Raw genomic sequence first — 27,364 nt, 5'->3', positions numbered from 1 at the left:
ACAACTTGGACAGGCTCACCCAGGGGCTATCAGAAATAGGATAAATATCCCAGCCTCTAGTAATTTGGTGACCTCTTTCTGCCCACCTCCTTCATGGCAGGATTTAGCCTCCTCTGTGGTTGAACCACTGGTTTTGGCATTATCCTCCAATAGGATCTTGTGCATGCATCTAGCTGGGCTAATGCCCTTAAGATCACTTATGGACCACCCAAGAGCTGTCTTGTGAGTCCTTAGCACTTTAATCAGTGCTTCCTCTTCCTGTGGATTTAACGCAGAGCTTATAATCACTGGAAAAGTGTCACCCTCTCCCAGAAATGCATATTTCAGGGATGGTGGTAGTGGTTTGAGTTCAGGCTTAGGAGGCTTATCCTCCTCCTGAGGAATTTTCGAAAATTCCTTTGCCTCCTCTGGCTCTTCCTGATCAGTTTGAGCATCTTTGAAGATGTCCTCAAGCTCTGATTCTAGGCTTTCAGCCATATTGATCTCTTCTACCAGAGAGTCAATAATATCAGCGTCCATGCAGTCCTCTGGTGTGTCTAGATGCTGCATAGCTTTTACAGCATTCAACTTGAACTCATCCTCATTGACTCTCAGGGTTACTTCCCCTTTTTGTACATCAATGAGAGTTCGTCCAGTTGCTAGGAAAGGTCTTTCTAGAATGAGAGTTGCACTCTTGTGCTCCTCCATTTCCAGCACCACAAAGTCAGTTGGAAAGGCAAATGGCCCAACCTTTACAATCATGTCCTCTATTATGCCTGATGGGTGTTTAATGGAGCCATCAGCAAGTTGGAGGCATATCCTGGTTGGTTTGACTTCTCCAATCAACCCAAGCTTTCTGATAGTGGATGCAGGTATTAGATTGATGCTTGCTCCAAGATCACATAAAGCTATCTTGGTGCAAGTGCCTTCTAATGTGCATGGTATCAGAAAGCTTCCAGGATCTTGAAGCTTTTCTGGTAAGCTTTTTAGAATGACTGCACTGCATTCTTCAGTGAGAAACACTTTTTCAGTTTCTCTCCAATCCTTCTTATGACTTAAGATTTCCTTCATGAACTTAGCATAAGAAGGTATTTGCTTAAGTGCCTCTGCAAAAGGAATCTTTATTTCAAGAGTCCTTAGATAGTCTGCAAAGCGGGCAAATTGCTTATCCTGTTCCGCTTTGCGGAGTTTCTGAGGATAAGGCATCTTGGCTTGATATTCTTCAACCTTAGATGCTGCAGGTTTATTCCTTACAGAAGTGGTTGAAGAAGCCTTGTTAGAAGGATTATTATCAGCACTCTCAGGTGTCTGATTCTCCCTTGGCGTTTGGACGCCAGGATTGGGAGGAAAATGGGCGTTTAACGCCAACTTTTCCCCCTTTTCTGGCGTTTGAACGCCAGAACTGGGCAGGGAGTGGGCGTTAAACGCCAGCTTTCCTTCCCTTTCTGGAGTTTGAACGCCAATATTCCTCTCTGGGCTCTTACTGTCCTCAGAGGGATTTTGAACAGTGGGTTGGTTGTCCTCTGTCATTTGTTCCTTATTTGGCTTTTTGCTCTTTTGAACAGTGTTATTCAAGGTCTTTCCACTCCTCAATTGAACTGCTTGACATCCTTCTGTTATCTGTTTAGATATTTGCTGTTTTGCTTGATTCAACTGCAGCTCTATGTTCTTGTTAGCAACCTTAGTATCATGGAGCATTTCTTTAAATTCTGCTAACTGTTCTGTCATCAGGAGCAATTGTTGATTAAGCTCATTCATCTGTTCTTGAGGATTAGGATCAGTGACTAAGGCCATGACCTCCTCTTTTGGAACGAACTCATTGCTAGAATATAAGTATTGGTTTCTAGCAACAGTGTCTATAAGCTCTTGAGCTTCTTCAATTGTTTTCCTCATGTGTATAAATCCACCAGCTGAGTGGTCTAAAGACATCTGAGCTTTTTCTGTAAGCCCAGTAGAAAATGTCTAACTGTACCACTCTGAAAACATTTCAGAGGGACATTTCTTAGCATACCTCTATACCTCTCCCAGGCATTATAAAGGGATTCATTATCCTCTTGTTTAAAGCCTTGGATGTCCAGCCTTAGCTGTGTCATCCTTTTTGGAGGGTAAAAATGATTCAGGAATTTGTCTGATAACTGTTTCCATGTCTTTATGCTTGCTGTAGGTTGGTTATTTAACCACCTTTTAGCTTGATCTTTTACAGCAAATGGAAACAGTAATAGTCTATAGACATCCTGATCTACCTCTTTATCATGTACTGTGTCAGCAATTTGTAAGAACTGTGCCAGAAACTCTGTAGGTTCTTCCTGTGGAAGACCGGAATACTGGCAATTTTGCTGCACTATGATAATGAGTTGAGGGTTTAGCTCAAAACTGCTTGCTTTGATGGGAGGTATACAGATGCTACTCCCATATGCAGCTGTAATGGGGTTGGCATATGACCCCAGAGTCCTTTTGGACTGATTAATTCCACTTGAGTCCATAATGGACAAAAGGGAAATGATAATGATTGCAAAGAGATAAATTTTGTTTGTTTGTTTTTTTTTTTTTTAATTAACCGAAAAAAATAAAAATAAAATAAAACAAAAGGAAAATAAAATAGAATTCGAAAATTAAAAATAAAATAAGATCAAAGCAAATTGAGAACTGAATCAATTAGTTAATTAAAAAGATTTTGAAAACAGCAATTAAAAAGATATGATTGAAATTTTTTTATGAAAAAGATTTGATTTTTAAAAAGAGGAAAGAGAAAAACACAAAATGACACCAAACTTAAAATTTTAGAAAATCAAACACTAATTTTTTCGAAAATTTTAAAGAGAAAAACACAAAGGGGACACCAAACTTAGAATTTTTATGAATCAAAAAGGGACTAAGAACATGCAAAAACGAAAAATCAAGAGAAAAATAAAAGCATGCAAAAGACACCAAACTTAAAATATGAAACTAGACTCAAATAGAAGACTCTAAACCAACAAAAATAAAACAGTCCTAATCTAAGCAACAAGACAAGCCGTCAGTTGTCCAAACTCGAACAATCCCCGGCAACGGCGCCAAAAACTTGGTGCACGAAATTGCAATAACACTTTTGCAATCCCGCACAACTAACCAGCAAGTGCACTGGGTCGTCCAAGTAATACCTTGCGTGAGCAAGGGTCGATCCCACAGAGATTGTCGGCTTGAAGCAAGCTATGGTTATCTTGTAAATCTTAGTCAGGATATCAGAAATTATCAGGATTGATTGTGAAAAGCAAAAGAACATGAAATGGTTACTTGTATTGCAGTAATGGAGAATAGGTTGAGGTTTGGAGATGCTCCATCTTCCGAATCTCTGCTTTCCTACTGTCATCTTCATCAAACACGCAAGTCTCCTTCCATGGCAAGCTCATGTAGGGTTTCACCGTTGTCAATGGCTACCTCCCATCCTCGCAGTGAAAGCTAATGCACGCACTCTGTCACAGTACTGCCAATCACCGGTTTGGTTCCCTCCCCTACCGGAATAGAATCCCTCTTTTGCGTCTGTCACTAACGCCCAGTAGGTTGCAGGTTTGAAGCACGTCACAGTCATTCAATCATTGAGTCCTACTCAGAATACCACAGACAAGGTTTAGACCTTCCGGACTCTCTTGAATGCCGCCATCAGGTCCTGCCTATACCACGAAGATTCCAATTAAAGAACCCAAGAGATAACTACTCAATCTAAGATAGAACAGAGGTGGTTGTCAGGCACGTGTTCATAGTTGAGAATGATGATGATTGTCACGGATCATCACATTCATCCGGATTAAGAACAAGTGTTATCTTAGAATGGAAGCAAGCATGATTGAATAAGAAACAGTAGTAATTGCATTAATCCATCAAGACACAGCAGAGCTCCTCACCTCCAACCATGGGGTTTAGAGGCTCATACTGTGGAAAGAAACGTGTACAAAATGTTATGGGGTCATAAGGTACGGATACAATGTCAAAAGATCCTATAAGTAGTAAACTAGTGTCCTAAGGTTTACAGAATTGAGTAAATGACAGAAAAATCCACTTCCGGGCCCACCTGGTGTGTGCTTGGGCTGAGCAATGAAGGAATTTCGTGTAGAGACCTTTTCTGGAGTTAAACGCCAGCTTTCATGCCAGTTTGGGCGTTTAACTCCAAATTTTATGCCAGTTCCGGCATTTAACGCTGGAATTTCTGTAGGTGACTTTGAGCGCCGGTTTGGGCCATCAAATCTTGGGCAAAGTATGGACTATTATATATTGCTGGAAAGCCTAGGATGTCTACTTTCCAATGCCGTTGAGAGCGCGCCAATTGGGCTTCTGTAGCTCCAGAAAATCCACTTTGAGTGCAGGGAGGTCAGAATCCAACAGCATCTGCAGTCCTTTTCAGTCTCTGGATCAGATTTTTGCTCAGGACCCTCAATTTCAGTCAGAAAATACCTGAAATCACAGAAAAACACACAAATTCATAGTAAAGTCCAGAAAAGTGAATTTTAATTAAAAACTAATAAAAATATACTAAAAACTAACTAAAAGATACTAAAAACATACTAAAAACAATGCCAAAAAGCATACAAATTATCCGCTCATCAGCCTCTGAATAGTTTTGGCATCTCACTCTATCCTTTGAAATTCAGAATGATTGGCTTCTTTAGGAACTCAGAATCCAGATAGTGTTATTGATTCTCCTACCTAAGTATGATGATTCTTGAACACAGCTACTTATTGAGTCTTGGCTGTGGCCCAAAGCACTCTGTCTTCCAGTATTACCACCGGATACATACATGCCACAGACACATAATTGGGTGAACCTTTTCAGATTGTGACTCAGCTTTGCTAGAGTCCCCAACTAGAGGTGTCCAGGGTTCTTAAGCACACTCTTATTGCCTTGGATCACAACTTTATTTCTTTCTTTTTCTTTCTTTTTCTCTTTCTTTTTCGTCTTTTTTTTTCTCGCCTCTTTTTTTTTTTTATTCACTGCTTTTTCTTGCTTCAAGAATCATTTTTATGATTTTTCAGATCCTCAATAACATGTCTCCTTTTTCATCATTCTTTCAAGAGCCAACATTCATGAACCCCAAATTCAAAAGACATATGCACTGTTTAAGCATACATTCAGAGAACAAAAGTGTTGCCACCACATCAAAATAATTAAACTGTTTTAAAATTCAAAATTCATGCAATTCTTATCTTTTTCAATTAAGAACAATGTTTATTTAAGAAAGGTGATGGATTCATAGGACATTCATAACTTTAAGGCATAGACACTAAGACACTAATGATCATAAGACACAAACATAGATAAACATAAGCACTAAAATTCGAAAAACAAGAAAATAAAGAACAAGGAAATTAAAGAACGGGTCCACCTTAGTGATGGCGGCTTGTTCTTCCTCTTGAAGGTCTTATGGAGTGCTTGAGCTCCTCAATGTCTCTTCCTTGTCTTTGTTGATCCTCTCTCATGATTCTTTGATCTTCTCTAATTTCATGGAGGAGAATGGAGTGTTCTTGATGCTCCACCCTTAGTTGTCCCATGTTGGAACTCAATTCTCCTAGGGAGGTGTTTAGTTGCTCCCAATAGTCTTGTGGAGGAAAGTGCATCCCTTGAGGCATCTCAGGGATCTCATGATGAGAGGGGTCTCTTGTTTGCTCCATCCTCTTCTTAGTGATGGGCTTGTCCTCATCAATGGGGATGTCTCCCTCTATGTCAACTCCCACTGAATAACAGAGGTGACAAATGAGGTGAGGAAAGGCTAACCTTGCTAAGGTAGAGGACTTGTCCGCCACCTTATAGAGTTCTTGGGCTATAACCTCATGAACTTCCACTTCTTCTCCAATCATGATGCTATGGATCATGATGGCCCGGTCTAGAGTAACTTTGGACCGGTTGCTAGTGGGAATGATTGAGCGTTGGATAAACTCCAACCATCCTCTAGCCATGGGCTTGAGGTCATGCCTTCTCAATTGAACCGGCTTCCCTCTTGAATCTGTCTTCCATTGGGCGCCCTCTTCACAAATGTCTGTGAGGACTTGGTCTAACCTTTGATCAAAGTTGACCCTTCTAGTGTAAGGATGTTCATCTCCTTGCATCATAGGCAAGTTGAATGCCAACCTTACATTTTCCGGACTAAAATCCAAGTATTTCCCCCGAACCATAGTAAGCCAATTCTTTGGGTTCGGGTTCACACTTTGGTCATGGCTCTTGGTGATCCATGCATTGGCATAGAACTCTTGAACTATTAAGATTCCGACTTGTTGAATGGGGTTGGTAAGAACTTCCCAACCTCTTCTTCGGATCTCATGTCGGATCTCTGGATATTCACTCTTTTTGAGTGAAAAAGGGACCTCGGGGATCACCTTCTTCAAGGCCACAACTTCATAGAAGTGGTCTTGATGCACCCTTGAGATGAATCTCTCCATCTCCCATGACTCGGAGGTGGAAGCTTTTGCCTTCCCTTTCCTCTTTCTAGAGGTTTCTCCGGCCTTAGATGCCATAAATGGTTACGGAAAAACGAAAAAGCAACGCTTTTACCACACCAAACTTAAAAGGTTTGCTCGTCCTCGAGCAAAAGAAGAAAGAAGAGAGTAGAAGAAGAAGAAATGAGGAAGAAGGGAGTGGCTTTGTATTCGGCCAAAGAGGGGAAGAAGTGGTGTTTAGGTTGTGTGAAAATGAAGGGGTGAAGAAGGGTTTATATAGGAGAGGGGGGCTCATGGTTCGGTCATGTATGGTTGGGTTTGGGAGGGAAAGTGGTTTGAATTTGAATGGTGAGGTAGGTGGGGTTTTATGAAGGATGGATGTGAGTGGTGAATAGAAAGATGGGATTTGATAGGTGAAGGGTTTTTGGGGAAGAGGTGTTGAGGTGATTGGTGAATGGGTGAAGAAGAGAGAGAGTGGTGGGGTTGGTGGGGATCCTGTGGGGTCCACAGATCCTGAGGTGTCAAGGAAAAGTCATCCCTGCACCAAATGGCATGCAAAATCACGTTTTGAGCCAATTCTGGCATTAAACGCCGGGCTGGTGCCCATTTCTGGCGTTTAACGCCAGGTTCTTGCCCTTTCCTGGCGTTTAACGCCAGTCTGGTGCCTCTTTCTAGCGTTAAACACCCAGAATGGTGCCAGACTGGGCGTTAAACGCCCACCTGCTAGCCTTACTGGCATTTAAACGCCAGTAAGTTCTTCCTCCAGGGTGTGCTGTTTTTCTTCCTGTTTTTCATTCTGTTTTTGCTTTTTTAATTGATTTTGTGACTTCTTATGATCATCAACCTACAAAGAAAAATAAAATAACAAAAGAAAATAGATAAAATATAACATTGGGTTGCCTCCCAACAAGCGCTTCTTTAATGTCAGTAGCTTGACAGAGGGCTCTCATGGAGCCTCACAGATACTCAGAGCAATGTTGGAACCTCCCAACACCAAACTTAGAGTTTGAATGTGGGGGTTCAACACCAAACTTAGAGTTTGGTTGTGGCCTCCCAACACCAAACTTAGAATTTGACTGTGGGGGCTCTGCTTGACTCTGATTTGAGAGAAGCTCTTCATGCTTCCTCTCCATGGTGACAGAGGGATATCCTTGAGCCTTAAACACAAAGGATTCTTCATTCACTTGAATGATCAGTTCTCCTCCATCAACATCAATCACAGCCTTTGCTGTGGCTAGGAAGGGTCTGCCAAGGATGATAGATTCATCCATGCACTTCCCAGTCTCTAGGACTATGAAATCAGTAGGGATGTAATGGTCTTCAATCTTTACCAAAACATCCTCTACAAGTCCATGAGCTTGTTTTCTTGAGTTGTCTGCCATCTCTAATGAGATTCTTGCAGCTTGCACCTCAAAGATCCCTAGCTTCTCCATTACAGAGAGAGGCATGAGGTTTACACTTGACCCTAAGTCACACAGAGCCTTTTTGAAGGTCATGGTGCCTATGGTACAAGGTATGGAAAGCTTCCCAGGATCTTGTCTCTTTTGAGGTAATTTCTGCCTAGACAAGTCATCCAATTCTTTGGTGAGCAAAGGAGGTTCATCCTCCCAAGTCTCATTTCCAAATAACTTGTCATTTAGTTTCATGATTGCTCCAAGGTATTTAGCAACTTGCTCTTCAGTGACATACTCATCCTCTTCAGAGGAGGAATACTCATCAGAGCTCATGAAAGGCAGAAGTAAGTCCAATGGAATCTCTATGGTCTCATTTTGAGCCTCAGATTCCCATGGTTCCTCATTGGGGAACTCAGTGGAGGTCAGTGCACGCCCATTGAGGTCTTCCTCAGTGGCGTTCACTTCCTCTCCTTCCTCTCCAAATTCGGCCATGTTTATGGCCTTGCACTCTCCTTTTGGGTTTTCTTCTGTATTGCTTGGAAGAGTACTTGGAGGGAGTTCAGTAACTTTCTTGCTCAGCTGTCCCACTTGTGCCTCCAAATTCCTAATGGAGGATCTTGTTTCAGTCATGAAACTTTGAGTGGTTTTGATTAGATCAGAGACCATGGTTGCTAAGTCAGAGGGGTTCTGCTTAGAATTCTCTGTCTGTTGCTGAGAAGATGATGGAAAAGGCTTGCCATTGTTAAACCTGTTTCTTCCACCATTATTGTTGAAACCTTGTTGAGGTCTCTCTTGATTCTTCCATGAGAAATTTGGGTGATTTCTCCATGAAGAATTATAGGTGTTTCCATAGGGTTCTCCTAGGTAATTCACCTCTTCCATTGAAGGGTTCTCAGGATCATAAGCTTCTTCTTCAGATGAAGCATCCTTAGTACTGCTTGGTGCATTTTGCATTCCAGACAGACTTTGAGAAATCAAATTGACTTGTTGAGTCAATATCTTGTTCTGAGCCAGAATGGCATTCAGAGTATCAATCTCAAGAACTTCTTTCTTCTGATTAGTCCCATTGTTCACAGGATTCCTTTCAGAAGTGTACATGAATTGGTTATTTGCAACCATTTCAATTAGCTCTTGAGCTTCTGTAGGCGTCTTCTTCAGATGAAGAGATCCTCCAGCAGAGCTATCCAAAGACATCTTGGATAGTTCAGAGAGACCATCATAGAAAATACCTATGATGCTCCATTCAGAAAGCATGTCAGAAGGACATTTTCTGATCAATTGTTTGTATCTTTCCCAAGCTTCATAGAGGGATTCTCCATCCTTCTGTCTGAAGGTTTGGACTTCCACTCTAAGCTTACTCAATTTTTGAGGTGGAAAGAACTTTGCTAAGAAGGCATTGACTAGCTTTTCCCAAGAGTCCAGGCTTTCTTTAGGTTGTGAGTCCAACCATATCCTAGCTCTGTCTCTTACAGCAAAAGGGAATAGCATAAGTCTGTAGACCTCAGGGTCAACCCCATTAGTCTTGACAGTGTCACAGATTTGCAAGAATTCAGCTAAGAACTGATGAGGATCTTCCAATGGAAGTCCATGGAACTTGCAATTCTGTTGCATTAGAGAAACTAATTGAGGCTTAAGCTCAAAGTTGTTTGCTCCAATGGCAGGGATAGAGATGCTTCTCCCATAGAAGTCGGGAGTAGGTGCAGTAAAGTCATCCAGCACCTTCCTTGCATTGTTTGCATTGTTGTTATTTTCGGCTGCCATGGGTTCTTCTTCTTTGAAGATTTCTGTTAGGTCCTCTACAGAGAGTTGTGCCTTAGCTTCTCTTAGCTTTCGCTTCAAGGTCCTTTCAGGTTCAGGGTCAGCTTCAACAAGAATGCCTTTGTCTTTGCTCCTGCTCATATGAAAGAGAAGAGAACAAGAAAACGTGGAATCCTCTATGTCACAGTATAGAGATTCCTTGAGGTGTCAGAGGAAGAAGAAAAATAGAAAGAAGAAGGAGAAGAATTCAAACTTAATTAGATGGAGTTCGAATTGTGCATTGAGAAGGAGTGATACTCCATAAATAGAAGGATGTGAGAAGAGGGGAAGAGATTTTTTGAAAATTAATTAAAAAGATTTTTAAAAATATTTTGAAAAACTTTAATTTGATTTTCGAAAATCAAGAGTGAGAAAGAGATCAAGTAATTTTTGAAAAAGATTTTGAAATTAGAAATTAAAAAGATTTGATTGAAAACTATTTTGAAAAAGATGTGATTAAAAAGATATGATTGAAAAGTTATGGTTTTAAAAAGATGTGATTGAGAAGATATGATTTGAAAAAAAATTTTAAAAAGATTTGATTTTAAAAATTAATGACTTGCCTAACAAGAAAAGATATGATTCAAACATTAAACCTTTCTCAACAGAAAAGGCAACATACTTGAAATGTTCAATCAAATCATTAATTGTTAACAAGTATCTTTGAAAAAGGAAAGAAATTGATTTTGAAAACATTTGATTGAAAAGATTTGATTTGAAAAAGATTTGATTTTGAAAAACTTTGAAAACTTGAAAAAAATTTAATTTGAAAACAGAATCTTCCCTCTTGTGCCATCCTGGCGTTAAACGCCCAGAATGGTATCCATTCTGGCGTTTAACGCCCAAAATGCTACCTTTTTGGGCGTTAAACGCCCAACCAGGTACCCTGGCTGGCGTTTAAACGCCAGTCTGTCCTTCTTCACTGGGCGTTTTGAACGCCCAGCTTTTTCTGTGTAGTTCCTCTGTTGCATGTTCTGAATCTTCAGTTCCCTATACTATTGACTTGAAAATAGAACCAAGATCAAATAAACAATGCATGCAAGACAACAAACTTAAAATTAGACACTAGACTCAAACAAGAAACATAAAATATTTTTTTTTGGTTTTTATGATTTTGAAATTTTTTTGTGCTTTTTCGAAAATTATATGAAAATAGAAAATGAAGGTTTCAGAATTCTCAATTTGAATTCCAGGAATCATTGCAATGCTAGTCTAAGACTCCGGTCCAGGAATTAGACATGGCTTCACAGCCAGCCAAGCTTTCAAAGAAAGCTTCGGTCCAAAACACTAGACATGGCCAATGGCCAGCCAAGCCTTAGCAGATCATTGCTTCAATAGCAAGATTAAAAGAAATCAACAAGCTATTGTGATGATCAGTTGAAACCTCGGTCCAATAAGATTAGACATGGCTTCTCAGCCAGCCAGATTTCAACAGATCATCATGAAACTCTAGAATTCATTTTTAAGAACTCTGAAAAAAATACCTAATCTAAGCAACAAGATGAACCGTCAGTTGTCCATACACAAAACAATCCCCGGCAACGGCGCCAAAAACTTGGTGCACGAAATTGTGATCACTACAACTCAAATAATCCCTAGTAATGGCTCCAAAGACTTGGTGCTCAATACCATGGCATAAACACAACTTCGCACAACTAACCAGCAAGTGCACTGGGTCGTCCAAGTAATAAACCTTACGCGAGTAAGGGTCGATCCCACGGAGATTGTTGGTATGAAGCAAGCTATGGTCACCTTGTAAATCTTAGTCAGGTAGACTCAAATGGGTATAGATGATGAATGAAACATAAAGATAAAGATAGAGATACTTATGTATATCATTGGTGAGAGCTTCAGATAAGCGTATGAAGATGATGTCCCTTCCGTCTCTCTGCTTTCCTACTGTCTTCATCCAATCCTTCTTACTCCTTTCCATGGCAAGCTTATGCAAGGGTTTCACCGTTGTCAGTGGCTACCTCCCATCATCTCATTGGAAATGTTCAACGCACCCTGTCATGGCACGGCTATCCATCTGTCGGTTCTCGGTCAGGCCGGAATAGAATCCATTGATTCTTTTGCGTCTGTCACTAACGCCCCGCCTGCTAGGAGTTTGAAGCACGTCACAGTCATTCAATCATTGAATCCTACTCAGAATACCACAGACAAGGTTAGACCTTCCGGATTCTCTTGAATGCCGCCATCAGTTCTTGCCTATACCACGAAGACTCTGATCTCACGGAATGGCTGGCTCGTTTGTCAGGCGAGCACTCGGTTGTCAGGCGATCAACCATGCATCGTGTATCAGGAATCCAAGAGATAAACACTAGAGCCTTGTTTGCTTGTAGAACAGAAGTGGTTGTCAGTCACTTTGTTCATAAGTGAGAATGATGATGAGTGTCACGGATCATCACATTCATCAAGTTGAGGAACAAGTGATATCTTGGACAAAGAACAAGCGGAATTGAATAGAAGAACAATAGTAATTGCATTAATACTCGAGGTACAGCAGAGCTCCACACCTTAATCTATGGTGTGTAGAAACTCCACCATTGAAAATACATAAGAACAAGGTCTAGGCATGGCCGAATGGCCAGCCTCCCAAAGTGATCAAAAGATCTAAAGATCAAAAGATTCCAAAGATCAGATGATTCAAATACAATAGTAAAAGGTCCTACTTATAGAGAACTAGTAGCCTAGGGTGTACAGAGATGAGTAAATGACATAAAAATCCACTTCCGGGCCCACTTGGTGTGTGCTTGGACTGAGCAATGAAGCATTTTTCGTGTAGAGACTCTTCTTGGAGTTAAACGCCAGCTTTTGTGCCAGTTTGGGCGTTTAACTCCCATTTTGGTGCCAGTTCCGGCGTTTAACGCTGGGAAATCTGAAGGTGACTTTGAACGCCGGTTTGGGCCATCAAATCTTGGGCAAAGTATGAACTATCATATATTTCTGGAAAGCCCAGGATGTCTACTTTCCAACGCCGTTGAGAGCGCGCCAATTGGATTTCTGTAGCTCCAGAAAATCCACTTCGAGTGCAGGGAGGTCAGAATCCAACAGCATCTGCAGTCCTTTTCAGTCTCTGAATCAGATTTTTGCTCAGGTCCCTCAATTTCAGCCAGAAAATACCTGAAATCACAGAAAAACACACAAACTCATAGTAAAGTCCAGAAAAGTGAATTTTAACTAAAAACTAATAAAAATATCCTAAGAACTCAACTAAAACTACCAAAAGCATACTAAAAACAATGCCAAAAAGCGTACAAATTATCCGCTCATCAAGAGTCCGAAGACTCACTCCTCCAAATGTGTCCAGCCTAATAGATAGCTCCCTAATTCTATGAAACTAAGGCCTTTATATAGGCTCTCCTAAATTACAAACTTAAATGAAATTAAAAGAAAATTACAATGAAATGAAAATAAACTATTCTAGATGCTTCTTGTGGGCTTGGTTGAAGGTTGGGAGCTGCAAGAAGAAGTTGGCGTGTGGTTCCAAGTGCCGCTCCCACTTTATTTTACCCTTTGGAGTACGACCCACTTTGCAACATTGAAAGTATGGAGTTGGTTGGGCCTCAAAATGAATGTCCACTATAAAGAATTATATATGGTTGGAAAGCCCTGGATGTCAACTTTCCAACGCTATTTGAATCAACTCATTTGAAATTATGTAGCTCAAGTTATACCCATTTGAAGGTGACTAGGCCAGTTTGTCAAGTAGCCCGGCGTGCCACGCCCACTTCTGGCGTGCCACACCCCATATGTTGTGAAACTGGCGTGCCACGCCCAAAACTGGCATTCCACGCCTTCAATAATGCACCAAAATCTTTTCTCTGGCCATTTGAACTGGTGTGCCACGCCCAAAACTCCAAGTGGCACGCCCATTGTATGAAAGGGATTAGCGTGCCACGCCTTCGATATCAAGTGGCACGCCCAGGTTTTGCAATGCTAAACTAATGGCCTTTTTCACCTTCTGTTTTAATGTTCACCCTAGAGTGGTATATATCATTGGAAAGCTCTTGATGTCATCTTTCCAACGCTATCAAGATTACCTCATTTGGACCTCTACAACGCAAGTTATGTTCCTCTGCAGTGATGTATTTTTCTCCTTATGATTTCGGGGTCAATATCTTCCTTAATTCCATTGTCCATTATAAAGTGTTATATATGGTTGGAAAGCCCTGGATGTCTACTTTCTAATGGCACTAAAATCACCGCATTTGGAGTTGTGTAGCTCAAGATATTTTCATTTGAATCAGAGGATATCAGGCTGGCATATGCCCCGGCGTGTCACGCCACTTCTTGGCGTGCCACGGCCATAGTAGGGATCAAAATAACTCCTCTGGAACTTAGTACTGTTGTGCCACGCTTAAGACACCAAGTGGCATACCCTCTTTGAGATCTTGGCTTCATAAACTTGGCATGCCACGCCCATAGCACCAAGTGGCACGCCCATGTTGGAACTTCATTCTTTCAAGCTTGGTGTGCCACACCTAGAACCCAAGTGGCATGCCCATTGTTGAGAGTTAGTTCAAAATCTTGGCATGCCACACCCAGAGCTTTAAGTGGCATGCCCGGCTTCATTTGTTATTTTCTTCCCCTTTTGTTGCTCTTTTCACCTAAAATTCAGCACAAACCCATTTCAAAGCAATGTACCATAATATATATCATTTGTTCCATGAAATTGCATTGATTCAATAAGATTATGCTATTTTTGTAGTCCTTTTAGATAAGAAAAAGGGTACGTGATGCACAGTCATCACACACCCTTGTGTATACACCCACACCCTATTTTTCAACTAAATTCTTGTTTTTGACTGCTTCACCTTCCCAACAAGCTTGTAAACTTTTGGGACACCTATTTAAGACTTTTTAGCTTATTTTTGGAAGTTAAACATAGAGAAGGTCTTGGGTGGAATTATTTGGGTATTACCTTGAAAAGTTAGAGAATGGAGGTTTAGGTTTCTGGTGTATTGAGGATGAGTTTAGTTGAGAGAGAAGGAAGAGTAGTGAACTTGGTGATTACTGACAACGAATTGAGAAACTGATGAACTAATGAATTCGGAATGGAATTAAGAACTGATGATGGTAATTATGAGTTTGATGGATATTAAAAGAAAGTGTGCCAGGCATTATATCCTAGGAATGTTGAGAATTGATAATTGAAAGTGATTTAAGATGAGAATGGTGATGACTAGAGTTGATTTAAGGTCGATGGACTTGTTGGATGTGGATAGTGTGCCATGCACTATATCCTTAGAATGATAGTGTGCCAGGCACTATATCCTTGGAATGATTTATGATGAAATAAATGTTGTTGTTTTCCTTCTCTGCCGCAAGAGTGTGCCAGGCACTATATCCTTGGAATGAGCATGCAAGTGTCGCAAGCACTATATCCTCAGAACGATAGTGTGCCAGGCACTATATCCTCGGAACAAAAGCTTGCCAGGTGCTATATCCTCAGACGTGGTAGAAAGGCGACATCTGAAAGGATGTGTCGGGTTGGCATTCATAGACCGACAAGTGATATCACGAGCTAATAGGACACGCATTCATCATGTGCATTTACTATGTGTTTTGTTTGCTTTGCCTAATTGCATCTCTTGCTTGGATGAATAATATGCTTATTTGCTAGTTGTTTTACTTGCTATACATGTATATTACTTGTGTTTTACTTACTTGTATTATTTGTAATTGTCTGGTGCTAAGGAGGTTAGGTAGGCAGTGGTGATGGGATCGCACGGAGGTTAGGTTGGCGAAGGCTGTAGGATACATCAGTGTGATCAGTATTAGTTAGAATTCCCCTAAGTTTAGATAACCCAGTTTATGGTTTAAGTTATTTATTTATTTTATTCTAAGCTTGAAAATCCGTATGCGATGTGAAGTTCTAGGATTGCCTCGGCGTCCCGGAGCCTTACATCTTACATTATTGAGCACTGTTACCATAGTAAGAACTTTCGGTTCTCATACCATATTCTTTTGTTGTTTTTCATATGTAGGTCGCAACCCACCTCGGTGAGTTATTTTGGTGGTGACAGAGCGGAGGATCTCTACCTGTTTTAAAGTCTTTTGATCTCTTTTGTTTATTCTCTCATCTTTTATATTTTACTTTGGCCTAGAGGCTTATCTTGAGAGAAAAGCTTGTATAAGCTATTTTAACATTCAGATTTCTGTTTTGTTTGTCAATATAACTAGCCAGCTTAAACTCTGCAAGCCATGGCTAGATTCTTATGCTATTATACTCTTATATTTGGTTATATCACATCTATCTTGTGTTTTAAGTTAGTAGCTTCTTTAGTATATTTTGCGCTTTTTAAATCCTGTTTTTGCGCTATATCCTTCATCGGGCTTCCAAACTATATTAATTCTTTCTATATATTATATGTATAGGCTTTAGACTTGTCGTAACCTTTTATTAACATTTGCTTTACGATGCGAGGTAAAGCTTAGGATAATTAGGGTGTTACATATGGTAATAAGAGAGGATTAAAAATTAGCATTTCTAAGGCTTAGGAAGCATGTTTTGAACCATGAAGCATAATTAGGAAGGAATCATAAAAACATGCAATTTACATGAATAAGTGTGACAAGAGTTGACAAAATCCACTCAATTCAATCCAAAATAAATAATAAAATTGTAGTTTATCAACCTCCCTGCAGAATTTGTGATACTTGACACTAGAGAGGATAAGAACGACTCCATCATCCTAGGAATGCCCTTCCTAGCTACTTAGAAGGCCTTAATTGATGTCGAGAGAGGTAAGTTAATTCTGAGGTTATGGGAGGACCATATAATATTTACAATGCCCAAACCTTAATCTTTCTCAGATAAAGGAGATACTACCATACAGCACTTAGTGTTTTAACCTTCTCTATGAGTGGAAAGCCATATAGAGCCTACTGACATCAAACCTAAGTTTGGTGTTGGGCATTCACCACCCACAATTGAAGGAGTAGGTCTCAAGAAGAAAGTATCCAAGGGCTGGAGGAACAAAAAGGATTCTACTGAAGACTTCCCACTGGCATGTGAGTGGTCTTCACAAGAAGCCTAGTGATATTGCACACTGTGAACTGGATCCTATTTTTGGAGCATGTTGAATTAATTCATGAGAGCATAGGGAGGAAGTTCAGAATGAGGGGTAAAGATTTGAGCCCCTATGAACCTCCATAAAGGAGCTGTCCATCAAGCTAATGACGGTAAAGAAGCGCTTGTTGGGAGGCAACCCAACCATACGTATCCTATAGTTTACTTTTACATTTTTCTATGATATTTTAGTATATTTGAGTTTGATTTGATATTATTTTTTCTATTAATTTTCATAGTTTTCCTTATTTTTGTAACGTTTGTGATCGTGTATAACACTTAGAACAGGAATATGAAAGCGCAGGAGGAAAAATAGAAAACCCTGGAGGAGACCCCCTGCTAACATTGAACGCCAGGCTGGCTTTCAGCGCCAGAGGGGGGGATGTGGTGCACGAATCTAGCTCCACAGTATTCATACAGATAGACCGACAAGTATACTGGGTCGTCCAAGTAATACCTCAGGTGAATGAAGGTCGATCGAATGGGGAATGTTGGTTTGAGCAAGCAATGGATACCATGTAGATCTTAGTCAGACGGATAGAAAAGATGATTGTTATTGTGAAGAACACATAAAACAAATAAATAAATAAAACTTTACTAGATAGGTGTGAAATCAATGGTGTGAGAGTGGTTGAGGCTTCGGAGATGCTTTTTCCTTTTGGATCAACTTTTCTCACCATCTACTCCAACTTTTGATTGATTCGTTCCATGGCAGGCTGTATATAATTAACGCCGGATCAGCAGTCATTAATCTCCTTTGCTTCAGATCAAATGCTGGGTCAGCCGTCATTAATTTGAATGAAGGTGAAGCTTTAGCAGTCCATTTCCTTGGTGATCCTACTCAAAATTCCACAAGGTCGGATCTTTCAGATCAGAGAACGTTGCTTCTTGGATTCTAGCCTATACCATAAAGGCCCTAATCACCTCGAACCTCGAATGAACTGATGTATTGAGAAGTCCCCAAGGAAGCTGTGGATTAGCCATCTAAGAGATGTATAATCAAGCTTGTGGTTCAGTACTATCCAATCAAGGACTCACAAGAACACATGTGAATAGGGATGACGGTCAAATTACACTCCTAATTCATTAGTATGAAGAACAAAGATACATCTTAGAATAGAATCAAGCATAGATTGAAATAGAATAGTGATATTGTTAATCGATAAGAATTAGCGAGCTCCTAACCTTAACCTTAGGAGGTTAGAGACTCATACTGTACAGAAAATAGTGTTCGAAAACAAAGTGGGGGAAGAAGAAGATCCTAAACAAGGGTGATCTCCTCCTATATATACTAATCTGATAACTAAGAATTACAGAAATAAGATAAACTAGTCTTGTAGTGCGAAAATCCACTTTTCGGGCCCACTTGGTGAGTCTTTGGGCAGATCTTAAGGGAAGCTACAAGATAAGTCTCCCTTTTGGGCATCCAACGCCAGCTTTGGACTCCTTAATGGGCGTGGATGCCAGCTGCTCCCCTGTGGGCATTGGACGCTAGGAATGGGGCTGGTGGCTGGCGTTGAATGCCTGTTTTGGGCCTTCACTTTCAAAGCAAAGTGTAGACTATTATATATTTCTGGAAAGTATTGAATGTTATATTTTTATAGCCATTGAGAGTGTGCTATTTGAACATCTGTAGCTCCAGAAATGCTCCTTTGAGTGCATGGAGGTCAGATCCTGACAGCATCTGCAGTCCTTTCTCTCTCTGAATCAGACTTTACCAAAACTCCTCAATTTTAGCCAGAAAATACCGGAAATCATCATAAAAGACACAAAATCAAACTAAAATCTAAAAATATGAATTTTTCACTAAAACCTATGAATATATAATAAAACATAAACAAAACATAATAAAAACTATATGAAAATGATGCCAAAAAGCGTATAAAATATCCGCTCATCAGGATACAAAGTTGGGCGTTAAGTGTCCAGTTGAGAGCAGTTTCATGCCATGTTTTAATCCCCCTAAGGCGATCAATGCCCATGCATTAAACACATGAAAAAAAAATAAAAGGGGATCCCCTTGGTGGCGTTGGACGCCAGCCCGGCTCTGAACGACTAGGGGGGAGGCAGCATGCTGAAATTCAAATTTTGAAGTCTTTGGCCAATGGATAACACCCAACCACCAACTACTTCACCATTTCCTCACTCTTATCCATTCTCTCTCCTCTTTCACGTACTTTTCCATCCACATTCATCCATCACATCACCCATCAATTCTCTTGATTCTCTCACCCCACCTTGCACTCCACCTAATCACCTCTCATTAATCCCATCTATCTCTCTTTCCAACAACCCCATTCAACTTCAAACTTTCCCATCCATTCCCTTCCCAAAACCGAACCCACCCCACCCACTTTCTATAAATACCCTTCTCTTCATCCACTTTTACCACACCTTCACTACTTCTCCTCTCTTACATACTCTTCACTATACACATTCACTTTCTTCATTTTCCCCCTTTTTCACCCTAAAGGCCGAAGCATACACCCCACCCCCTCTATCTCTTTCTTCTATTTTCTTGTCTTTTTCTTTTCTTATCTTTCTATTTGCTCGGGAACGAGCAAAATTTTTAAGTTTGGTGTTGGGCACTCTACTTTTTTCTTCTTATATTTTACCTCCATGGCACCAAAATCCTGAGGTTACAGTTGATCGGGTAGTAATGATTCACTACATTATGCTTGGAAATGAGTTGGAGGTGCATGAGGTGATCCCACAGGAGCTTTACCGAGTAGTTGACAAGCACTCCACCTCTGCTAGGCTAGCATTCCCTCATCTCATTCACTGTTTATGTGCAGCATCTGGAGCTCACATAGAGGGAGATACCTTAATCGAGAAGGAGAGACCAATCACAAGGAAGGGTATGGAGCACGCTAGTGAGCCCGTGCAAGGACTGTAGCAAGAGGTAGTTCTACCACCTCCACAGGATATTCTATATATGTCTCAAGGGATGTACTTTCCTCCCTGTGACTACTGGGATCAGTTGACCACATCCTTAGGGGAGCTAACATCATCAGTTGATCAACTTAGGCTGGAGCATCAGGACCAGTCTGCTCTTCTCCATCAGATGATAAAAGATCAAAGGAGATTGATGGAGGAGCAGAAAAGGCAGGGGCATAACATTGAGGAGCTTAAACGCTCTAGAGGATTTCCCGGAGGGTGCACTAGCCGCTATCACTGAGGTGGTCTAGTTTCATTCTCCCTATCTTTATTTTATCTCTATTTTTCTAGTATTTTCATTATGTTATCTGTTTTCTATTCTAGTTGCATGATCACTCTTAGGATTTTTTTGCTTTCTAGTAGTAGTTTATTTTTCATTTTTCAAGATATCTTATATATTACACATCAAGCTTAAAAGGAAAAATCAATTGAAAAAGAAGTAGTAAAATACATAAGATCTTGAGTTATATTATAAGTTATTCTGATTACTTTGATGTGGTGGCCTTATCTCTATTTTTTGAATGTCTGATTTAACTGTGCATATTTGATATTGGAGTTGAGTATATTGGTTCTTGAGGAATAAGAGTTTAGAGAAATATTATTGATTCTCTCAATTAAAGAAAAAGATTGATTCTAGAAACAAAAGAAACAGCAAAAAGAAAATTCAAAATAAAAGATAAATAAAAAGAAAAAGGTCCAAGGCTTTGAGCATCAATGGTTAGGAGGGTCAAAACTGATCTAAAAGCTCAAAAGAGTGGTTATCCCTAACCATATGCTTATGGTGTGAAAGTGTCAAGTCACCCTTGAGACTGAACACTTAATGTCGTGACCAAGGCTGTATATAAGGCTGTATATAAGTATGACTAAGGCTCTGAGCACCACTGTCTGTGAATAAAAGCAAAACAAAAGTCGAACCTAAAAGGTTCCCCTAATTAAGTGCTTGTGGTGTTTATGTATCAACTTAAGCTTGAAAACAAAACAATTAGGATCACGGCTAGGCTCAAAGGTGCAAAGCAACAAAGAAAAGAAAAGCTATGTTCAAGAATCAACAACAGCCTAAAAGAAGAGAATCAATAATACTATCCGAGTTCCAGTTCTGAAGGACATCGATATTTCTGAACTTCAAAGGATAGTGAGATGGCAAAGCTATTCAGGAATAGAGTGTCAATATCTCCATTCAGTAATTAGACCTGAGCTTGATTGACAACTCGAATCCTGTGTGTTTTCTCTTCCTTGGTCCTGTATTATTTTTGGTTGCTTGAGAACAAGCAATAGTTTAAGTTTGGTTTTGTGATCCATGAGCATCTTATACCCTTTTTCTAACCACTTTTATATTGATTTTAATTATATTTTAATTGCTTTTATTTGATTTTAGTGAAAAATTCACCTTTGGATGCTACTTTGAGTTTCTCTTGGGTTTTATTGATTTAGGTAAAATTCGGAGCAGTTTGGAGAAGGTCGGAGCAAGAAAGGAAAATGCTGGCAGCTCCTCCCTAGGCGTTGAACGCCAAACCTAGCGTTCAACACCTGCAGGGGGAAAGAGATCAGAACATGCTCTCCCTTTCTGGCGTTCAACGCCCCATCTTGGCGCTGAATGCCAGCCTGTATACTAGTTACACACTAATTGGGCCTCCAAGTGGATTTAGCACCTCTTAGGCTCATCTTATCTTATCCTTGTAATTTTTATTTTAAAATAATATCTTTTAGGTTTAGCATTTATTATTAGGTTATTATTTAAAGGAGAAGATCAATTAGGTTTAGATCTCTCCTTTCTTCTGAACTTTTTCAGAAACCTGTTTACTCTGTAAGTTATGGGCAACTAAACCTCCTGGTTAAGGTTAGGAGCTCTATTTATTTCTTTGATTAGAACTATTATTCTTCTATTTTAATTAATGTTTGATTCAATTCTAAGGTGTTATTTTCATTCTTAATCTTATGAATCTGGGTGGAACGAGAGTATGAACCTTATTCTATAGGAGCTCTTGTGATTCTCGAGAGAGCTATCTCTCTTAGGGTACAACTTGAAAACACTCCTCCTAAATTGCTAATTAAATGAACTAATTGGCATATATAAGTGACATAAAATCCTGTTAGCTTCGGGTAATTAGGGTTTTTGTGGCGCTAAACTAGTTTTTTGAACTTAACCCTCTGATCTAAATTGAGTGACCATGAGAGTGGCATTTGATGAGGATCAGAGGAGATTATATTGCTAAGAGATTAGAGTTTAATCACATATGGTTTTCCATAGAATGAATCATTCATTATTAAAATAGTTGGTAAGATGTTTTAATCCGGAAAAGTAAACATCTTCGAGACCTTAACTGTTTTCTCATTATCGTTTTACACCAAACCTGTTTATTTTCTTTATTTACTTGCTTTTACTACTTATACATTTTTACACCTACAAACAACCTTTACTGTTTGCCTGACTAAGTCCAACAGGATCACTATTGCTTGCTCAGTCCGACAATCCTCATGGGATCGACCCTCACTCACCTGAGGTATTACTTGGATGACCTGGTGCACTTGTCGGTTAAGTTGTGTGAGTTTAATTTTGCGCACCATAGATACATATAAATTAGATTCATTCTCGTCACGATAGCTAACTAACACAATGTCATCAGCTCGAACATTTAGAATCTGTGCAAATGTAGACCATCCTCTTATTAAATAAGCTTCATGATCCGCTATCCATGTAATTCGGCAAGGTATATAATAGGCACACTGAGAAAGTAAATTAACATTTATTATCATTAATGGCATTGTATTGATGCACTAGAATACTGGTAGTTTCTAAAAAAAATCACAATATGTTATAAAATTATTTTTATTACGAAAAGCTTAAAAGAAGAAAATTTAAAAACAATATCAATATTTAAAATTGCATCTTCAAGCTTTACACAATTCTAGATAAACTAAACCTAAATTGAGAAAATTCAATCTCATTGTATGCTCACTTCGAGGATTTTTTGTATACGTAGAAAGCATGATGGGGATGTAATTTAAACTTTGCCTATAAAGATCCTTGGAAGCAATCACTACAAGAAAATGCTGAGTACCATCAGATTTAGCGTTGGACAGTAGCAATGGTTTTACCAGCGAGAAAGGCATGAAATTTGTCAGGTTAAATTATTACCGACGGATAATTAGAGAAAAAAAAGGCGCGTAAGTTAGTACCGGATTTACCATCAGATAAATCCACCGATAAAACTATTTAGTGAAAATGCTGCATTTTGGGGACCTACAATGATTTACCTCAGAAAAATCTTATGGTAATTTTGCCCTAAATTCGAATCACAAATGGTCTTCCCCTTCATTTTGAATCTGAGTCTCTCTTTCTCTATCCTCTCTTCTCCTACTCTCTTTAACCCTCTCCCTCCTTGCTGCTCCGTTTAAAAAGAATACTTGGCCGAACGCAAAGGAACCAAGGAAAAAGAAAATCAAATGTGGCTATATATATATATATATATATATATATATATATATATATATATATATATATATATATATATATAAACATGGCACCTAACCCCTCCTTAATCATCACCTTCACTTATTCATTTTATTCACGGAACCATTTGCAAACAAAGAAAGTGAAAGGAATCGAGAGTAAGGAAGAGAGAACCTCCATGACCATGAAGTTTTCGGCTTCGATTTATTGCGATTTGTAACTCCAATAAAAAATCTAATCCGGTAAAAGTGTTCGTATTCTCCTCCTCTACACATTGGTGTTATTTTTGTCCGGTAGAAGTTGACGGTGACATAGCTTCTCTTCCCTTTGAATTCGGCCAATTGGTGTTTGATGAGCGGATAATTTATACGCTTTTTGGCATTGTTTTTAGGTAGTTTTTAGTAAGTTCAAGCTACTTTTAGGGATGTTTTCCTTAATTTTTATGTTAAATTCACATTTCTGGACTTTACTATGAGTTTGTGTGTTTTTCTGTAATTTCAGGTAAATTCTGACCGAAATTGAGGGACTTGAGCAAAACTCTGAAAAAGGCTGATAAAAGGACTGCTGATGCTGTTGGAATCTGACCTCCCTGCACTCGAAATGGATTTTCTGAAGCTACAGAACTCTAAATGGCGCGTTCTCAACGACGTTGGAAAATAGACATCCAGGGCTTTCCAGCAATATATAATAGTCCATACTTTATTCGAAGAATGACGACGTAACTTGGCGTTGAACGCCAAGTTCATGCTGCTGTCTGGAGTTAAACGCCAGAAAAACGTCATGATCCGGATTTGAACGCCCAAAACACGTCATAACTCAAAGTTCAACTCCAAGAGAAGCCTCAGCTCGTGGATTGATCAAGCTCAGCCCAAGCACACACCAAGTGGGCCCCGGAAGTGGATTTATGCATCATTTACTTACTCATGTAAACCCTAGTAGCTAGTCTAGTATATATAGGACATTTATCTATTGTATTAGACATCTTTTGACAGTTTAATCTCTTTGAATACTCGGTCACTTGATCATGGAGAGGGCTGGCCATTCGGCCATGCCTGAACCTCTTTCACTTATGTATTTTCAACGGTGGAGTTTCTGCACACCATAGATTAAGGGTGTGGAGCTCTGCTGTACCGCAAGTATTAATGAAGTTCTATTTTCTTTTATTCAAATCTCTCTTATTCTTATTCCAAGATATTCATTCGCACCCAAGAACATGATGAATGTGATGAGTAAATAACCCTCATTATTATTCTCACTCATGAACGCGTGTGATTGACAACCACTTCCGTTCTACATGCAACCGAGCTTGAATGTGTATCTCTTAGATTCCCCAACAGAATCTTCGTGGTATAAGCTAGATAGATGGCGGCATTTATGAGGATCCGGAAAGTCTCACCTTGTCTGTGGTATTCTGAGTAGGATCCTGGGAATCCGGAAAGTCTCACCTTGTCTGTGGTATTCCGAGTAGGATTCCGGTAATGAATGACTGTGACGTGCTTCAAACTTGCAAGTGCTGGGCGTTAGTGACAGACGCAAAAGAATCAAGGGATTCTATTCCAGTAGGCGCGGGAACCAACCAGTGATTAGCCGTACTGTGACAGAGTGCGTGAGCATTAGTTTTCACTGCGAGGATGGGATGTAGCCATCAACCATGGGTGATGCCTCCAGACGATTAGCCGTGCGACTGACAACCGCATAGGATTATTTTCCCGAGAGGATTGAAAGTAGCCACCGCTGATGGTGAACCCCTATACACAGCTTGCCATGGAAAGGAGTAAGAAGGATTGAGTAGAAGCAGTGGGAAGGCAGACGTCCGTGAGCCTTACAGCACCTCCATACACTTATCTGAAATTCTCACCAATGAATCTACATAAGTATTTCTATCCTTTTTATTATTTATTTCCTATTTTATTCCAATAATCACAATTACCCTTTAATCTGCCTAAATGAGATTTACAAGGTGACCATAGCTTGCTTCATACCAACAATCTCTGTGGATTCGACCCTTACTCACGTAAGGTTTATTACTTGGACGACCCAGTACACTTGCTGGTTAGTTGAACGGAGTTGTGAAATCAGCTGCTGCCCCTTAGAAGCCTTCATCTCAAAATAATTAGAACATGGATCACAATTTCGTCCACCAAGTTTTTGGCGCCGTTGCCGGGGATTGTTCGAGTATGGACAACTGACGGTTCATCTTGTTGCTCAGATTAGGTAATTTTCTTTTCAAAAATCTTTTACAAAATTTTTCTTTTATTTTTCGTTTTTCTAAAGTATATTTTCGAAAAAATTTAATAAAAATCCAAAAAAATTAGAAAATAATAAAAATAAAAAATATTTTGTGTTTCTTGTTTGAGTCTTGAGTTAATTTTTAAGTTTGGTGTCAATTGCATGATTTAAAATTTTTCTTGCATTTTTTTTCGAAAATCCCATGCATTCATAGTGTTCTTCATGATCTTCAAGTTGTTCTTGACAAGTCTTCTTGTTTGATCTTGATGATTTCTTGTTTTGTATTGTTTGTTGTTTTTCATGTGCATTTTTTTGCATTCATATTTTCCATGCATTAAAGATTTCTAAGTTTGGTGTCTTGCATATTTTCTTTGCATCAAAAAAATTTTTCAAAATTATGTTCTTGATGTTCATCAGGATCTTCAAAGTGTTCTTGGTGTTCATCTTGACATTCATAGCATTCTTGCATGCATTCATGGTTTTGATCTAAAAATTTCATGCATTGAGTAATTTTGTTGTTTTTCTCTCTCATAAATTAAAAATTCAAAAATCAAAAATATATCTTTTCCTTATTTCCCTCCAAATTTTCGAAATTTTGGGTTGACTTGGTCAAAAATTTTCAAAATTAGTTGTTTCTTACAAGTCAAGTCAAAATTTCAATTTTAAAAATCTTATCTTTTCAAAATCTTTTTCAAAAATCATATCTTTTTCATTTTTTTTTTCTATTTTTCGAAAATTTCAAAAATATTTTTCAAATTATTTTCAAAATCTTTTTCTTATCTTTACATCTTATTTTCGAAAATTCACTAATAATTAATGTGATTGGTTCAAAAATTTGAAGTTTGTTACTTTCTTGTTAAGAAAGGTTCAATCTTTAAGTTCTAGAATCTTATCTTGTAGTTTCTTGTTAGTGAAGTAAATAATTTTAGAATTTTTGAATTAAATCTTTTTATCTTTTATTTTATCTTTTTCAAAAAAAATTTTATCTTTTTCAAAATTTGATTTCAAACTATCTTATTTAACTTGCTATCTTCTTATCTTTTTCAATTTTGATTTCAAATCTTTTTCAATCAACTAACTAACTTCTTGTTTGTTTCTTATCTTCTTCAAAACCACCTAACTACTTTTCTCTCTCTAATTTTCGAAAATATCTCTTCCCTTTTTCAACAATTCTTTTCAATTAATTAATTGTTTCATGTTTAAATTTTAATTATAATTTATTTCTAATTTTCGAAAATCACTAACTCTTTTTCAAAATTATTTCCGAATTTTCTCTTATCTTTTCTTCTTCTATTTAATTATTTAATTACTAACACTTCTCTTCACCTCTCTTCATCCATAAAACCGAATCCATTCTTCATTCTTCTACCCCCTTTCTTTTTCTACTAACATAAAGGAATCTCTATACTGTGATATAGAGGATTCCTCTCTCTTTTCTTGTTTTCTTCTCTTTCATATGAGCAGGAACAGGGAAAAAGGCACTCTTGTTGAAATAGATCCAGAACCTGAAAGGACTCTGAAGAGAAAATTAAAAGAAGCTAAATTACAACAATCCAGAAGAAACCTTCTAGAAATTTTCGAACAAGAGAAAGAGATGGCAGACGGAAATAATAATAATAATGCAAGGAGAATGCTTGGTGACTTCACAAAGCCAACGTCCAAGTTTGATGGAAGAAGCATCTCTATTCCTGCCATTGGAGCCAATAACTTTGAGCTTAAGCCTCAACTAGTTGCTTTAATGCAACAAAACTGCAAGTTTTATGGACTTCCATCTGAAGATCCTTATCAGTTTTTAACTGAATTCTTGCAGATCTGTGAGACTGTAAAGACGAATGGAGTTGATCCTGAAGTCTACAGACTCATGCTTTTCCCTTTTGCTGTAAGAGACAGAGCTAGAGTATGGTTGGATTCACAACCCAAGGATAGCCTGGACTCATGGGATAAGCTGGTCACTACCTTCTTGGATAAATTTTTTCCTCCTCAAAAGCTGAGCAAGCTGAGAGTAGATGTTCAAACCTTCAAACAAAAAGATGGTGAATCCCTCTATGAAGCTTGGGAAAGATACAAGCAGCTGACCAAAAGATGTCCATCTGACAT

At 38.9% G+C, this 27,364-nt stretch overlaps 2 non-coding genes across 2 annotated transcripts; one reads left to right on the top strand and one right to left on the bottom strand.

Moving 5' to 3' along the window:
- The first annotated feature begins 9,026 nt into the window (after positions 1 to 9,026).
- On the top strand, positions 9,027 to 9,134 carry LOC130953884 (small nucleolar RNA R71). The gene has a single exon (XR_009076044.1). It is a non-coding gene; the product is annotated as a small nucleolar RNA R71 (small nucleolar RNA).
- Positions 9,135 to 27,260: 18,126 nt separating this feature from the next.
- Positions 27,261 to 27,364, bottom strand: LOC130953421 (small nucleolar RNA R71). Its single transcript, XR_009075591.1, has one exon. It is a non-coding gene; the product is annotated as a small nucleolar RNA R71 (small nucleolar RNA).

The sequence above is a fragment of the Arachis stenosperma genome, chromosome 9, assembly GCF_014773155.1.
Source record: "Arachis stenosperma cultivar V10309 chromosome 9, arast.V10309.gnm1.PFL2, whole genome shotgun sequence".
NCBI classification, from domain to species: Eukaryota; Viridiplantae; Streptophyta; class Magnoliopsida; order Fabales; family Fabaceae; genus Arachis; species Arachis stenosperma.
The sequence above is the reverse complement of the archived record's forward strand: the minus strand, read 5'-3'. Positions and strand labels throughout refer to the sequence as shown.